The following is an 18,172-nucleotide window of genomic DNA, read 5'->3' as shown; positions in this document are numbered from 1 at the left end:
AGGGGGATATACTCTACAAACCAACACAACAAAAATTTTTGCAGAGAAATCTTAAATCATTCAGTAGTTTTATTGTTAGTAATATATTTGTATTAGAAAAATAGTATTAAGTGAAAAAAATTAAAAAGAATTAGGTTTATAGCATATCATTTGTGAAAATTACAGACTCATAGACTGGTAATATTTCATAAGAACACAGCTTTATTTAATGGTTTATGTGTGTGTGTGTGTGTGTGTACATATATTACATACATATATACAAATATATTACACATATATACAAATGTATTACATACATATATACAAATATATATATTACATATATGTATATATATATACACACTCATATATACATATATGTGTATATATACACACTTTAGGGCTATTACTTATTGTAGGGAGAGAGGGACATAGAAGTCAGAAAAAAGGGAAAAAATAAAATGAGAGAGAGCCTTTACAAGGACTAATGATGACTATGTGCTATGAGCTGAGAAAAATGACTTACGAAATTTTCTGAGGCAAAAAGCAGTATAGATATCAAATAAATAAAATGAATGCATTGATTTGAGAAGTTGCTGAGGTTGCTCCTGGCTCTGATCTAAATTTTAAATAAAGAAAGTTTGAAAAGACCTTGAGCTACATAATAGCATTCTTTTACTTCCAGAATCCAGCACAATGTCTGGCTTATAATAGGTACATATGAAATATATACTGGATAATGCATATCAGTTATGAATTACATTTGACTGCTACTAACAGAGATCAGACTTCATAAGAAGAAGCCTGTTTCTGTCATGCACAAAAGATGTCTAGAGATAGGCAGTCCCTGGCAGGGATAGTGGATCCATGGTCATTAGGAAGGGATAGAGGCATCTATCTTTCTGCTTCACTGACCTCATGCAATGGCTTCATCCTCAAGGTCACCTTGTGGTCCAAGTTGACTGGCCAGATGCCAGTCATACCATGTACATTATAGGCCAGATAAAGGGAGAAATGGGAAAGACCAAAAGAATGAAGACAAGTTTGTCCCCTCCCTTTGAAGGAAACTTTCCAAAAGCTTTCTAAACTTTCTAAAACTCTAAGTCACACTTGTGATTGCATTTCATCTAAAATAACTTAGTCACTTGGCTGCACCTAGTTAGAAGGAAGCAATAAGGGAGGCTGGTGAATATAATCAAAGGATGTACCCGGCTGGAATTTAGGATTTGATACTGAAGAGTCATAGATATCAGAGTTGCGTAGGAATTAGCAGTCTGACATAAGAGAAGGAAATGAGGCTTTTTGAACACCAACTATGTGCCTGGTGTTTAACAGACTCTACACGCAATATCACATGGCCATGTCTCATGGGAGACACTTATACTAAAAACAATTACTCGTCACTTATGTAAATTCAAGTTTAATTAGGCATTCTATACTTTTATGAGTGAAGTCTAGCAATCCTACACACTTGCTGAAATGTGACTAAGGCTGCTGGTAAAGCAATGAGCTCACTGGCTTGGTGGTAAAGCCAGTAGGCTCCAGAGTTGGCCAGGGTGTAAATCTCCATTGATTATATGAACTTGAACAATTGCCTAGTCTTTTTCTCCATGTCAACTTCTTCCACTGTAAAAGAAGAATAATTGTCTCTATATCTTATGGCAGTTGTAGGATCAGATGAGTTATATGAGAAAAATACCTAGGACTGAGTGTGCCTAAATAGATACAAGGAGTGAGTTTTGGACTCACTTGGATAGGAATGACCCTGTCCTTCAACTTTCAGTCCCTCCTGACTGACATCCTGGTTGGCCGTGGCCTAGTAATGTGGGCTAACATCAACCCTCTCTATTTCAGTCATTATTAAAACTAATAATGATGATTAATCATAATGGCAGTAATTATGGTCAACCATCCCACTGTACTTTACAATGTGGGAAAACGATCTCCCTTATATTATGTCTGCTATCATTTTCCATTTTGTTACCTGTAAAATATCAGTGATATTCACAATGATATCCTCTTCAGAGAGTGATGTGAATATTAAGTGAGATGATGTGTGTCGGATGCCTAGCACACAGTAGGTGATCAAGAGTTCACGTGCTTAATTCCTAAACTCTACTGCATAGACCTACATGTGTGCAAAACTAGTGAATATTTTCTATATTTTAATATTGAATGTATATCTATATTGAGTATATGTATATACTGCACATTTATCATAAATAATGCCTAAATGAACCAATTCTTGTCAGTGCTCGTAAGTCACCGTCACAGATAGTTTTTATTGGAGGTCATCCCAGGGAACTTTTGAATTGGGGTTTCCTCTCTGTGGAGCCTGAGCTTGGCCTGTTTCCATTTAGCCTGGTCCTCACACCAGTGACAGTAACTAACCCGCTTTTAATCAGTGGCCTATGACTGGACCTGCTCCAGATATCTCAAATCAGGAAATAGATTACAAACGAGGCCTTCTTTTTGTTCTTTCTGTCATTGGCCTGGCTCAGGGCTGGGAGGATAATGGAGTAGGAGAAAAGAGCTGTGTCAAGGATGCCCACCTTGAGATCCTTGAATCCTGAATCCCACCCACCTGGGATTCCATCTCATTTCCTTTGCAATGCTTGGTGGAGAAGGACAGTAAAGAGGGCAAGGAGAGGCAAGACAGAAGATGAAGTTCCCCAGTGGTGGTCTCATCAGCAGAGCCTCAACGTCCCTTGTCTAAATTTCAAGTTGAGAGAGAGTAGGCCATGCCACACAATATATACTAACAACAGGGGACCAATTCAGAACAGATGTCTGAAGGTATATTTCACTAAATAGGGAAAAAAATTAAAGTTCTGCCATGCCCAAGCCTCAAAAGCAAATGGGTCAGAGCTGTTTGGCCAGCTACTGCTCCCATTCAACCTGTCTCCCCAGAGTTCTCTGAACCACACACCAGATAAAATCCACCTGCCTCTTCTTTCCTCAGAAAGGATCTGAACCTTGACTGTCACTGCAAGAAGAGGCCACAGAATGTGCATATAAAGCTTAAATGACTTGAGTTCAAATTTTAGTTCTGCCCTATACAAGCTCAGGATCTTGGGAAAGGAGTTTCACCTTCCTGGCAGCCTTGGTTTCCTTATCTATTAAGTGGGGATAATAGTAGTTCCCTGCTGGGTTATTATGTGGATTAAATGAGATGGTGCAGGATGATTTGCCATTTTCTGTGAGTCAGTTTTTTGGCTGTACAGCAGTTGAAACTTCTGGGCCTGTGACCCAACCAGACACACCTGCTCAAAGTTTTAAATCTCAAAGTAATGGTCCACAGACACAGAGATGAGGCAGGATCCATTTTGGCAATACTGTACTTACCAGAACCACCCCATTTTCTAGAGCAGTGGTACCCCTAGCAATGCCCAATGGCCAAAGGCCAGAGCTGGCTGTGGTAGTACAGCAGCCACAGTGCCAGGGGACAGCCAGGGTAGCTGTAGTCTAGCCAACACCCTGGCTCTATGGTCCAATTTTGGCTGAGTTCTGGCCACCTTGCTTCCTTTATATTCCCAACTATTTCCCAAACCTTGTTTTCCAGCCTTCTTGGAGTTTCTGGGAGATGCCTTATATTCTTTCATAAATTTCTTTCTGGCTTAGATTAGCCAAAGACCCTTTCTATTGCTTACAACTCAGATCCCAGTCTGGTATCGCAGTCAAAGGACTTGACATGGTGTCTGGTCCACAGCAAACATTCAGTGTATGCTAATTTCCCTGTGTGTCAGAGATGTCTCCCTATTTCTGTCCCCTCATAACCATAAACATAATCATTATTATTGGTTTCTGATTTATCTTTCTGTCTTTTGTTGTGTTTATTAGTTTTCTACTTGTATTAGTTTGTGTTGGGGCTGCCATAACAAAGTACCACAAACGTAGGGGCTTACAAACAAAAACCATTCATTACGTCAGAGTTCAGTAGCTCAGACGTCTGGCATGGCATGGCTGAATTCTGCTCAGGATCTAACAAGGCTGAAAAGGTGCCTGCAGAGCTGTATTCTCTTCCAGAGGCTCTAGACTGAAGCCCCTTCCGAGCTCACTCAGGTTGCTGAAAGAATTCAGCTCCTTCCAGCTGTAGGACTGAGGTTCCCATTTCCTTGACCTAGGACACCCTCCATCTTCAAGCCAGTAACAGAGCTTTGAATCCTTCCCATTCTTAAAATCTCTCTGACTTTCCCTTCTGCATTCCCCTTCTGCAATTAAGGGCTTGTGTGATTACACTGAGCCTACCTGGCTAATCCAGGATAATGTCCCTATCTTAAGTCAACTCATTGCTAACCTAGATTTCCTCTGCAAAGTCCCTTTTGCCATGGAAATAACTAACATTCAATACCCCCAGAATTAGGGCTGGAGTCTTGTGGGGGCTGTAAGCCTGCCCTCTACACCCTCCTTCCCAAAGGCATGTGGACAATGCCTCCATTTTCTCTTCTTGCTAAAACTGTTGGTATTACCTGGACAATGTTTTCAAGTGATATCTGTGGCAATGTGCTGGAGGAAGCAGAGAAGAGACCAAGCAGTCAGGGACTCAGCTCCAAAAATATCTAAAGAGCTTCATTGAAAGATGAAGAGGGCGGAAACCAGTCAGAGGAAGCAGAAGGGGGACAAAGAGCCATGGGGAAACCAACTGGAGATAGAGGGAGGGAAAGGAGAGGTGAGGCAGGAAGCAAAACCGGTTCTTCCCGGCTTTCCATCCAGGCCTCCGGTGCCAGAAGGCAAAATGCAAAACCAACAACGAGGAGAGGCAGATTTACTAAGTGAGAAGAACGGGATTTTTACTTGAATACGTGGAATTTGAGAGGTCTGAAGAACAAAGTGAAGATGTGTCTCCACGTCCAGGGAGGAGGCAGAGGAAACTTGAGAAAACTCAAGCTAAGATAAAATAAAAAATATATAAAATAAAATGTTAATAGTGAAAGCAAAGGAGAGAGAGGGAGGAGAAACTCAGAGTAGAAAGGACAGGCAGGGGAGGAAGGATGAGAAGCCGTGTCTCAGACATGCTGACAGCGCCACATGGGAGTCACAGCTCCTGGCTCTGGCTGCTCACAACACGTGATTTCAAATTCCCATCTGCCACAGAGTGTTTTTATGCTTTCATGTGAGTCTGCAGCCCGGCACAGGCCTGCAGATATAAAGGCTGCTTAGGGATGTTCTGGAACTCCAGATGGCACTCTGGGATTCCTGCCTACATGCCTTATGCTTCCTGGGCCCAAGAAAGATGCTGCCACCCGAATTCTCCCCAGTTCCTGCCCACCGTCTCAAAACAACTCGCACAACGGCCTCTCTCTCTCTCCCTCTCCTTTCCCCTTTCTGCTCCTTAGGTCCCTGCCCTGGGACATAGTGGAAAGATCATGGATTCTGGAATCTGACCTCTGGAACCTAGGTCAGTATCCACCAGCTGTGTACCCTTGAGCAAGTTACTTAGCCTCTCTGAGGCTCAGATTATTCACGTATGGCACGGAATCAGCAACACCTATCTCAATAGGCCTGTTGTGGGTTAAATGCCTAGCACAGTGCCTGGCAAGAAGGAGAAGCCCAATCAATGTCCGTCCCCATCCTCCAGCCTGGCACACAGGCCTGTGGGTCTCTTTTCAGAGGCAAACAGGTCCAGCCAAAAGCCCCAGGGCCAGGATGACCGCGGCGAGCACAGCTTTATGGTCAGGGGGACTGAGTTGCCATCTGTTTTTACCACTGATTGATACAATCTTTGGCCCGTTATCACTGTGGCCTCTCTGAGCCCTGATTTCCCCATCTATAAAATAGGGACAGTGACAGCATGCACCTCCACTGAGGATCTCTTATTTGCCTTGTATTAGTCTGTTCTCATGCTACTAATAAAGACATACCTATGACTGTTTAATTCATAAAGGAAAGAGGTTTAATTGACTCACAGTTCCATATGGCCTGGGAGGTCCCACAATCATGGCAGAAAACAAGGAGGAGTAAGGTCTTGTCTCACATGGTGGCAGGCAAGAAGACAGTGTATGCAGGGGAACTCCCCTTTATAAAACTATCAGATCTTGTGAGACTTATTCACTATCACCAGAACAGCATGGGAAATACCTGTCCCCTTTATTCAATTACCTTCCACCAAGTTCCTCCCAGACATGTGAGAGTTACGGAAGCTACAATTCAAGATGAGATCTGGGTGGAGACACAGCCAAACCATATCATGCCCCTTCCGGTGCATTCTCCACCCTTCTCCACCTGCTCTGAGCCTTGCAAGCTGACCTGTGTCAACTACAGGAAGGGATATCTGCCCTCTGACTTCAGCAGAGGTTCAGCAGTCATTTCCCAGGCTCCCTCCCGGCAAGGTCACCTCTGGCTGGCTGCTTTTCCTAGTGACCGCTCCTGTCAAGGAAGCCCTCTTGACAGAGCTCTCTCCTTCTAGAGTCCAGCAACTCCTTCCTTCCTCACACTGTCGTTACTATCTGTGTAGGGAAAAACTCTGTCAAATCTTGCTTTTCTTCTGCTTTCACACCACCACAACAATCATCAACACAGAAGACTTTTGTAACAAAGATGTGGAGATTTGTTGCCACACACCAAGCAGTAGACCCCAGTTGGGCATCCTCCAATTCAATGCCAACACTAGCTACCTGGAGATAGGGTCAGTCCCCAAGACTCTCTTTCTCTCCTGCACCAAGACACCAGTCACAAGTCTGGACCTCTAGAACTTCTGACCAACTAGCTTCAAGTTGGGGTTCCTATGACCCCCATTTTGGGTTTAATTAATTTGTTAAGACAGCTGCCAGAACTCAGGGAAACAACTTAAGTTGACTGGTTTATTATAGAGGATATTGCAAAGGATACAGATGAAGAGATGCATAAGGTGAGAAATGGGGGGAAGGAGTGCACAGTTTCCATGCTTTCTCTTGCTTGGAACATCTGAAGGTTCCTGGGTGCACCACCCTCCAGGAACCTCCACGTGTTCAGGTATCCAGAAGCTGTTCTTCCATTGCAAGTGACAGAAACCCAAATCAAACTAATTCAGCCCAAAAAAGGAGAATAACTCTCATCACTATGAAGTCTCAGGTTAGTGTTTGCTTTGAGGGCAGCTTGGCTCAGGAGATCAAATGATGCTACAATACACATTTCACTTACTCTCTTAGTTCTGTGGTGCTCTTTCTTGGCTTCATTCTCAGGCCATCTCTGTTATCATTTGATGATAAAAATTGGCCACCAGTAGTATCTCTAGATTTACATCATCCTAATGGCGAGTCCAGAAAAAGAAAGAAGGAAGGAAGGAAGGAAGGAAGGAAAGAAGGAAGGAAGGAAGGAAGGAAGGAAGGAAGGAAGGAAGGAAGGAAGGAAGGAAGGAAAGAAAGAAAGAAAGAAAGAAAGAAAGAAGAAAGAAAGAAAGAAAGAAAGAAAGAAAGAAAGAAAGAAAGAAAGAAAGAAAAGATGATGACAACAATCATCACAAATCCCCCCACCCCCACCCCCGCCACCACTCAACATCCATACTTGATCACCCAAATGGCATTGATTGGTCCTGTTTGGGCTTTAGAATGAATACTGAACTAATTATTAGGTCCAGAAGAAAAAAATTGAACTAGTCAGAGTGAGTGAAGAGCTTGTCCCTATAGTGTGAAAGGTAATTAAAGCCCGGTGAGGTCCCACTGAATCACATTGCCTTGCCTGAAACAGAATCCCAAAATAAGTGATGTAGAACTGACACAAAGCAGATTTCCAGATAGGACCATATAGATTTCCACTATAGGACCATTAGGGGCACAGACTATATATTCAACAAATGCTATCAGAATGGAAACTAAGAGTTCTATGAGATTAATACTTTCTCCTCTCTCTGCCCTCTCACTCCTGTCTCTTTCTCCCTCTCCCCCGAGTCTCTCTGTCTCATATATTCACACACACACACACACACAAAGAAGTAGTTTCAAATAGTCCCTGGGGCACTAACAGAGGAAAATGGCCATGAGGATGAATTCCAGTATTACTCACAAGATAAATTCTCTTGTTACATCAAGAGGAAAAGAAAAACCATTAACTGAGGCATAAACTTCCTAATTGTGAAGACCATGATTGGCAGGCAGTGAATACCTCATCATTCTCAAATAGAAAATAAGCTTCAGGAAGCCTTTAATAATAACCTATTATATTGACATGAATAAGGTTGAGCTAGAGCAGGCTATGCTGAAGTGGTAGAGGCTGAAAGAGAGAGAAGATTGTTCCTGATGTCCCTTTGTATCTCACCCTTATCCAGATACTGAAACTGAACCACCATAATGAGCCAAGTATCATATTCCAAAAAATCTGCCAGACATTCCTGACATTTCAGCTTTATTGAATTACTATGTAGTGCAGCCTTAGAAATATAAATCATGGAGAAGCGGGAAATGCGTTTATTTCATTAACCAATCTAGCCTTCATTGAATGCCGGCTGGTACCTCTCTTAAAAATAGCTTTAGAGTCTCACCCTGCAAATACATTTGCATTCTGTTTTCCAGCAGCAGCAAACCTGATGATAGACTATTGTTTAATTCCTATTTCTCCTCAGAAGCCCTTTCATTCCCATTTAGTTGGCCTCATGTTGTTCAGAACTTTAAAGAACATCCTGTCTCCTTTGTCATTTCTTGGTCTTCCACGAAGTAGCTGGCCAGACTTGCTTTTTTGCTACCATTCCAATCAACCAGCCACAAAGAGGAAGAAATGGTTCCTGAGGTTGGCGACAAATATCTGGATGCATTCAAAAAGCCCAAATCACCTTGGACACCAAACTTGGTGCTCTGTGAAAGAGTTGCGCAGGAAAATCCTGAACTGATAGAACCAGTAATGAAGACAGAGATGATTTGGTCATAGCAAGCAGCTTTGCAAGTTTAGATGGCAGAGCAGAATTAGGACCAGAAGCACCAGAGTTAGATGGCCTCGGTTCAAATTCAGACCATAACACTTATCAGCTGGGCAACTTGAGTTAGTGACTTTCCTTCTTCCAGTTTCCACTTCATCAGCAGTACTAATGTTTACCTCTAAAGGCTGTTGAGAGGTGGCTTCAAGAAAAACAAATGAGTGGGTGCGGGGACCTGTAACCTACAAAATGTCACTCAACTTTGTTATTATTATGACACCCAGACCAAAGAATACAAGGGACATATACATCTCAGCTTGGGACAAAATTTCAGAATTTATCCTTGCCACCTTTTCTGTGAGAATTCCTTTGCTTTCTCATTCTGTCCCATTTCCCAAAAGGCCTATGTTGTTCTTCATGCTTACTCTTAATTAACACTTAATAAATCTCTCCTGAAACATTAATAGCTGGCCAAGATTTAGCTGACAATGGCTTAATGTATGATACCTCCCCAGGGGTGTTGGCGTTTATTTTAATTTGAAAGGAGACCCTAACTTCTCTCCTAACAACCCAGAAACTACACAAGGGTCCAGGGAGTCATCCCTAAAATGTCACCATCTGGGACTTTCCCACATGATCATATTGAAAGTTTGGGAGACAGTAAAAGAATGAAGAGGAAGAAAACAAAGCAAAACCCACTGGGAGCTGCATTTCCCTCCCAAAACAACAACAACAAAAACCTAGTGCGTGGTACACAGCAGGTGTTCCATTAATAATCTTAAATGGAGGAATAAATGATAGAATTAATGAACCAGCGAACAAATAAACGAAGAACTGCCCCATACTTTCTCCATTCACTCACAAGGAAGAAAATAAATAAAAGCTAACTTTGGCAGGCCACTTCTGAGAAGTCGCCAACTATAACAGCAAATTCCCTGCCTAATCCTTCTTACTGGAATTGTAGCACTAAGAATAGCCAGTTTGCTTTTTACTGACTGGGTTCTTACCTGCCTTCTTTCTGGAATGTGGTCCAAAAAAGGGGAGAATGGGATCTTGATCATGATGAAGGGCACAGGCTTTGAAGTCTATCATATTTGGGTTTTAGACCCAGTGCTGCTAACATCTATTTGTGATTGGGCAAAAGACTTAATCTCAACTTTTGCTTCTACCCATGAAGGAGAAACTCCTATGGGATACACCCTGACCCACTGAAAAAACAATCTACAAACAAAACAAAATAGATTCAAGAAGTGTTTTCAGACATTAAACAGCAAGTAACACAGGACCATAATCACCAATAAAATGAAAAACTAAAGTAAACCAGACAATTGCACCATCTTAACCTGGAAGTAATTTTTGGACTGAATCACCAGGAGGATGAACCCAAACAGAGAAAGTCACAGAGATCAGGGAGGCCAGGGTAGATAGATTTGGAAAGCACAGAGTACTGGAGTGAAGGAAACCATACAAAGAAAGAGCTCCAGAAATCTGCATAGGGGCACTCTGGATCTTTAGCTAAACATTAATCTCCACATACAAATGAGGCTGGGCAAGGAAAATTAACAGAAAAAAAATCACTAGAGAGCTGCAAGCCAAACAATTCTCAGAGCTCACCCAGGGCTGAAAATATTCAACTTCCCACCAGCCAGAGCACAGAGACAATGCTAAATACATGGGAAAGGTAGTAACGCCATGGAAGTTTTATGCCTTGGTAGTGGGGCTAAATAAGCCCTTCAGTAAAGGGATTAAATTAACCATTTAAAAATATCAAAATTGAGCCTCAAAAGAATCAAGCTGAATTGCATCCAAGTCACTTGACCCACCAATACAAAGCATAACACTCTTCAAAGGGATATAATAAAATCCAGCAATAACCAATTAAAATACACAATGCCCAACCTCTAGTTAAAAAATTAGTAATTATGATGAAAGAATATGATTTGTAAAAGAAGGAAAATCAATCAATAGAAACATCTATAAATTTTAAAGATGGATGAATTATCAACTAAGGACTTTAAAATCTTTCAGGTATGCAAGCTCAAGTGTTTAAAGAAAAACATGAGTATAATGAAAGAATATATGTATATACAAAGGAACACACACATACACTATTTATATGTAGTGTGTGCATATATAGATAGATCTATCTATAGTGTATATAGTGTGTGTGTGACACACGCTATATACACACACATGAAAACATGCCAAATGGAACTTTCAGGAATGAAAAAAATTCAAGAGGAACCACAGAGAAAAAGAAAAAGACTGAAAAATATAAACAGAGCCTCACTGAGCTGTAGGTCAACATCAAATGGTATAACATAAATGTTGCTGGAGTTCCAAAAGGAGAAAGATGAACAGAAAAATAAAATTGAATTTATAATGGCAATTTTAAAATCTAAATTTTTGATGACATCTATAAACTTACAGATGCAAGAAGGTCAATGAACTCAAGGAAAGATAAACACATAGAAAACCATACCAAGAGAAATCACAATCAATTGCTAAAGAAATAACTACTAAATGAAAAATATGAAAAGCTGCACAGAAAAACAGACATGATAAACCCAGAGAACAAAGAGAAAAATTATCTCAGATGTCTCATCAGAAACTATGCAAACCAGAAGACAGAGGACTGATATCTTTGAGGGATAAAGATGTAAAATGTCATGTAAATTTTGATAACCAGAAAAAATATCTTTCAAAAGTAGAGTTGAAATAAAGATTTTTTTTTTCAGACAAAAAAAAGCTGAGAGAAGTTGTCACTAACTGATTTTCAGAAGAAGAAATGTTCATGGAAGTTCTTCATGAAGAAGAAAACTGATACCAGAGGGAGACTTGGAACACAAAAGAGTGAAAACACAGCAACCATAAGATTATGAGTAAATATGAAAAGAATAAATCAACAAGGAAATCAGAAAATATTTTGAACCAAATGAAAATGAAAACAAACCATGTCAATATTTGTGGGATGCTTCAGCAATTATTAAACAAAACCATACAGCTTTCAATGCTTATATTTGAAAAGAAGAAAGGATCAAAAATAATGACATTAAAGCTTTCCACAAAGGAAATTCCAGGTCCAAATACCTTCACTGGTATACTAAATCAAATATTTAATGAAGAAATAATGCCAACTGTACACAAACACTTCCAGACAATAGAAAGGAAGACAAGATTTTCTAACACAGTTTAAGGTCACTGTTGTCCTGAGACAAAACCAGACAAAGACATTAAAGAGAGAGAGAAAAACTATAAACCAATGTCTTGCAGGAAAAGAACATATTTTGCAAAATATCAGCAAAACGAATTTGGCAATATATTTAAAGAACAATACAACATGAAGTGAAAATTATCTCAGGAAGGCAAGTTTGGTTTAATATTCAAAACTCATCTAATACAATCACCGTATTAACATACTAAAGAAGAAAAAACATAATTATCTTAATAAATTTAAGAAAAGTATTTAACAAATTTCTTTACCCATTTATAATTTAAAGAAATCTCTCAGCAAAGTAAGAATGTAAAGAAACTTCTGGCCAGGCACAGTGACCCATGCCTATAATCCCAGCACCTTGGGAGGCCGAGAGGCGGGTGGATCACCTGAGGTCAGGAGTTCAAGACCAGCCTGGCCAACATGGTGAAACCCCATCTCTACTAAAAATACAAAAATTAGCTGGGCATATTGGTGGGCGCCTGTAATCCCAGCTACTTGGAAGGCTGAGGCAGGACAATCGCCTGAACCCGGGAGGTGGAGGTTGCAGTGAGCCAAGATCTCTCCACTGCACTCCAGCCTGGGCAACAGACCCAGACTCGGTTTCAAAAAAAAAAGAAAAAGAAAAGAAACTTCCTCAACTTGGTAGAAGACATTTATAACTAACATTATACATAATCGTGAAAGACTGAATATTTTTCACTAAGTTCAGAATGAGGAAAGACACTTGCTCAGTCTATGTCCATTCAACATCATACTGGAAATCCTAGTATTAGGTGTGCTTTGTTGTATTGTAATGAGGCAAGGAAAAGAAATACAAACATACAAATTAAAAAGGAAGAAGTAGAACAGATTTTATACACAGAGAACCTAAAATGGAAAACTCCACGCACATGGAAAATCCTACTGGATCTTTTAAAAAAAAGCTACTAGGTAAGACTACTAAGTGAATTTCGCCAATTCATAAAATTCAACTCTATTTCTACATACTAGCCACAAAAAACTTGGGAAATAAATTTGTAAAGAATTCCATTTATAATAGTTCAAAAGTATAACATGCATAGGAATAAATTTAACAAAATCTGTGTAATTCCTGCATACTGAAAATAAAAAATAATGCTGACAGAAATAAAAGACCTAAATAAATACATACACCCTGTCCATGAGTTGGGAGACTTAGTATTGTTAACATGTCAATTCTCCCCAGATGATTTATAGATTTATTATAATTGCAATCAAAATCTTAGCAGTCTGCTTTGTCAAAATGGACAACTGATTCTAAAATTTATTTGGAAATGCAAAGGACCCAAAATATCCAAAATAATTTTTAAAATAGAAACAAAGTTATATGATTTCAAAAGTTACTAAAAGCTACAATAATCAAGGTGGTATGATTTTGGCAAAATGATTGACCAATTAATGGGAAAGAATACAGGGTCAGAAATAGACCCACACATCCATAGTTAATTGTTTTACAAGGGTGCTATGTCAATTTAACAGAGAAAGAATGGTCATTTCAATAAATAGCATTCCAAAAACTAACATCTCATACAGAAAAAAATAAGTAAAATTCAATCATTCCCCACATAGTAAACAAAACGTACCTTAAAATGGATCATACACCTAAATGCAAAAACTTAAATATAAAGCTTTTAAAAGATAATATAAAGAATATATTTGCAACATCAATGTAGGCAAAAATTTCTGAGATAGGACACAAAAAGCTCAACCATTAGAAAATTTATAAAATTTACTTTATCAAAATTCAAAGCCTCTGCTTTTCAAATCACTCTATGAATCAAAAATAAAAGACAAATTCAACAACTGGGGAAATATTTATAAAAATGTATCCCACAAAATCCTTGTGTCTAGTATATATAAAAAACTCTTCTAACTCAAAAACATGAAGATGACTATCTTAGTCCATTTTCTGTTGCTATAATTGAATATCTGAGACTGGGTAACTTACAATAAAAATAAATGTGTTTCTTACTCTTCTGGTGCAAGAATAGGAAAAATCTCAGATGAAACTAGTCAAAGCACTGACATGCCATGACTGCACTTCAAACTTGAAGGATAACTCACCTCTTTCAATCTGTTTCTTCACTTTGAAATTCCCTTCTCAACAGGGAGCACTCCTATTAGCTCCAGCGTAGCTTCATGGGCAACATGATCCCACCACTCTAGATCCCCAAATGACCTGAGCATGTGATTATAAGTTGTTTCTCTAAAATGGGAGGCAACTTTTCCCCAGCCACCCATATCTCTCTCCTTCATCAAAATAGTGCTTAGCTACACGTGTTTGTAAGAAGCCAGTCTAAGCAGAGCCCATTTCCAGTGACAATCTGTACTTCCTAGCAATTGAATCCACATCCATGCCTTTGGAGATGACCAGCAGGACTGGGTAAGAGGTCTGCATCTGGCTTTCTGCTCTGCACACATGCTTTTGTCTGGACTCCAAGGCCTGACAGCTGAAACTTCTGGAACGCCCTAGGCACTGCTGAATCAGATGTTTTTCAGCTTCGGTGATTCACAACTTCCAACTTGCAGAACATTCTCAAGCTAGCTATTTTCTGGAGTCCCTTTTCTCCAGCTGCCTCCAAAATGAACTGTCTCCAGCCCTGAATTTCACTGACAGTGAGGTGTTTCTGTGGAAGTCTGGTTGAGGGCCATGCCAGTGTCATCGCCCTGTACTGGGCTTTGAAGTCATGATGACCCACTGATTTTTATGTGATGAAGTTGCTGTTGCAGTGCCTGACTCCAGGCAGGTCCATGCAACCCAGCCTGGCATCCTGTGTTTCCATATGGCCCCAACCAGGTTGCTTTGAGCTCTCAGTCCTCTAGAAGTAGGGTCCCCTGAGGCACCACAACATAGAAAAGGCCACATAGAGCCCTGTTGGAATATGTGCATGCACAGCTTTGGACAGCAACTAGAGACCTGCTGTCTCCTTTACTGAATTCTGAGCCATTGCAGGTGCTCAGGATGGAGTGACCTCCATCCCATCCCACAGTAGAGTAGTTAAGAAACATGAATCATTCTGTTAATCCCATCTGCTGAGATGGGAGCTTCTAGAACTTCACATCAGTGGGGTACTGGGGACAGTTGCTCTCTGCTCCATGTTTGTTTGGAGAGTGCATTGATTTGGGCAACTGTCTTTGTTCCTGATACCTGCTCAGCTCCTGCAGGAAATGTTGTTTATATCAACAGAGATGGCAACAGACTGGGCTTACTGTCAAAGAGACTGAGTTGCAGAATGATCATCCCTGATTCCCAACAGAGCAACTAAGAGCTTGGGCTTGAAAGTCAGTCATCCAGGCCCATATTTGAATCCAGATGCACATTTAACAGTGGGTTGACTTGGGCAAGTTACTGCGCTTTTCCAAAAGTGTTTCCTTATCTGTAAAAATGGAGATAAAGGAACATGAGGAAACTTCAAAGAGATAATAAATGCAAAGGGTAGGCACACGGACTGCGGCCCAGTAAGCACTTGGTTAATACTAACAATAATTATTTTTCTTAATGGTGAGAGTTCCCACCAGGAAGCAAAAATAAGCTGTGGCAGAAACATTGCTAAGTGTTCATCTGATTCCATTTTACTTTTTGCTTTTTAAGTACTATAGACTTGAGGACTGTCTATGATTAGGTCGAGGTCAGATGGCTGAGTTTTGACCAATGGGAGGTGGGCGCAAATGATGCACACCACATCTAGGCCTGATCTTTAAAAGGTTCTGACTTCTGCTCTCTCCTTCATTTACACAGCTAGAAATGAAGAACCCAGAGATGTCAGAACCACAGGATGGAAGCAGCTCAGGTGTTTGAGTACCTGCTGGGAGGTGACATGACAAGAGAACAGCCCTGTACTGGACTTAGTGGGAGTGAGAAATTGTTATTATATCGACACATTGACATTTCAGGGTTTATTTGTTACTTCAGCATAACATAGTCTGTCCAGACTAATTCACAAACAAACACTAGTACATGGAGTGGATGGGGAACCAGCTGGTCAAGATAAAATGGATATTCCCAGTCAGGTAGAGAAGTGTAAGTTTTTCATCAGGATGAAAATAACTCACTATTTTACAACAAAGTTGATTGCAAATCTCCCATGCAACCTCCCACTGGAACCAGACAGTTGTGCCAGGAGGAGACAAGTATTGTGACATGAAAACCCCTTTGTTTGCACTTTCTGGTCTTCATATAGCAACACTGCTGTTCCACTTCCATACCCCAAACTTTGCATGATTCTGTAGATTAAGAACATCCTCTCCATAAATTTCAATAAATTGGCAGTGAATTTCTGCAGCGGAAACATATTCTCATTTAAAACTGCACATCATGGCATGTATCTTTGTCTGGGGACCACCTGTTGAAGGAAGCAGCCATCTGTACACAAAGTCATAAATGATCACATTCAGTCCATGTTAGAACATGGTCACACATGTTTAACAAAACATCACGCTCCCTGGGTCATGGCTGTCCTATGCCAATGGAACCAGAAATGAATCCTGTAAAGCTCTAATGTGAAGACCCAAGGGCCTTTGCAGATACTGTTCTCTCTGCCCAGAATGCTCACTTTATATATGGCTAGTCTTCATCTTCAGATCTCTGCCCAAAAGTCACCTCTTCAGAGATGCCTTCCCTGAATGCTCTTTCTACAGGAGGTAGCTCCCACCCTTACTTCTCTATCTCTGCACCGTATCCATTTCTTCCATAGAACTTACTATATGTAATTTGGGGAGGGGGGTTCTATATGTAACTTATTTCACTAGACCCAAGTAACTGGGAAACCCCAACCTCTAGAATTCCAGGTATATGAACTGATAAAGCCCTTGTAGTGTTTAAGCCAATTTCAGCTGAATTTTCTGAGATTAGAGCTGATTTTACAGCTAAAATCTTCCTAACAAATATTTCTCCTCTTTATAGTATTACCACTATTGTCCTCCCTGAGATTATCTGTATAAATTAAAAATCCACTATGTGCCAGGCACTGCGTTAGGTACTTTATTTCATTTAATCTTCACAATAACTCTGAAAATTAGCAATTATTTAATGCTACTATATGAGTGAGGAAATTGAAGCCTAAAATGTGTAATTAACATTGTTGGCTCTGAATTCCTTCCTTTGGGGAACTGTCCTCCCACATTCTGTGTGATTCCGTGTCATTCAAATATACTGCAAGGTGGGTATATGATCCAGGCTGGCCAATAAGAGCACTTCTCCACCCAGACTCTGTGATGAGCCAGAAGGAGACACATGACCCAAACAAAGACAATCACAGTCCTTCCTTGTTACATAAATGCTAGGCCATTAAGAACCTATCTGGTTGGAGGATCACACTCTAAAATAACGTTAATAACCCTGCTTTGGCCAGGAGCTATCTTGCTGCCATGTGGGGAGGGCGTGCTAAGCATAAAGCCTCATCCAAGGAGAGTGAGTGAAAAGGAGGCCAATGACATCCCTTGAACTCCTGGATCCAACTGTGCCTGAGACACACACCTGGGCTTCTCGGTTCCATGAAGTAGTAAATTAGTCATTACTTAGCATGGTCTGAGTGGATTTCTGTCATTTGCTACTGAACAAAGATGGAGAGGGCATTATGTAGAAGTTAAATACATATTAGTTCTCTCAACTTTTCCTCCTTAAAGTGACCACTGCCCATTAACCCCACAACAGTTGACAACATGTCAGCTGCTGCCACTACAAGCAACCCTATTTTTTCATTGCGCTTACTATGTCACATTTGGTCCAGCCTCTAGGCCGTGCACAGGCTATTCTTTCTGCCTGGATACAGAATTATGTCTTTTCCAAGGGCCACACTTCTAAGCAAATACACTCCACAAATGACCTACAGCCCCTCTAACTGCAAATGACTGCCCATTTGCTAGTGGGGGCAGGGGCTATAGTAAGAATTAAAAGCCCACAGGTCTTTAAATGTCCTATTTTAAGTCAGTGAATATTGCCCTGCCAAGAAAGGACTATTGTTTCTCATTCATATTGAGTTTTATATTCAAGGTAACTTCATAGAATTTCTCTCATTCCTTCTTTTTCGTACCCCTGTTAGAGTTGAGTAAGAGAGCAATGAATACACCCATTAGACAGATGAGAAAGCTGAGTTCCAAAAAGGCATAGCAACTTAACTCAATTGCAATTATCA

This window comes from Rhinopithecus roxellana, chromosome 10, assembly GCF_007565055.1.
Source record: "Rhinopithecus roxellana isolate Shanxi Qingling chromosome 10, ASM756505v1, whole genome shotgun sequence".
In the NCBI taxonomy this organism is placed as follows: domain Eukaryota; kingdom Metazoa; phylum Chordata; class Mammalia; order Primates; family Cercopithecidae; genus Rhinopithecus; species Rhinopithecus roxellana.
This window is presented reverse-complemented; position numbering follows the sequence as displayed.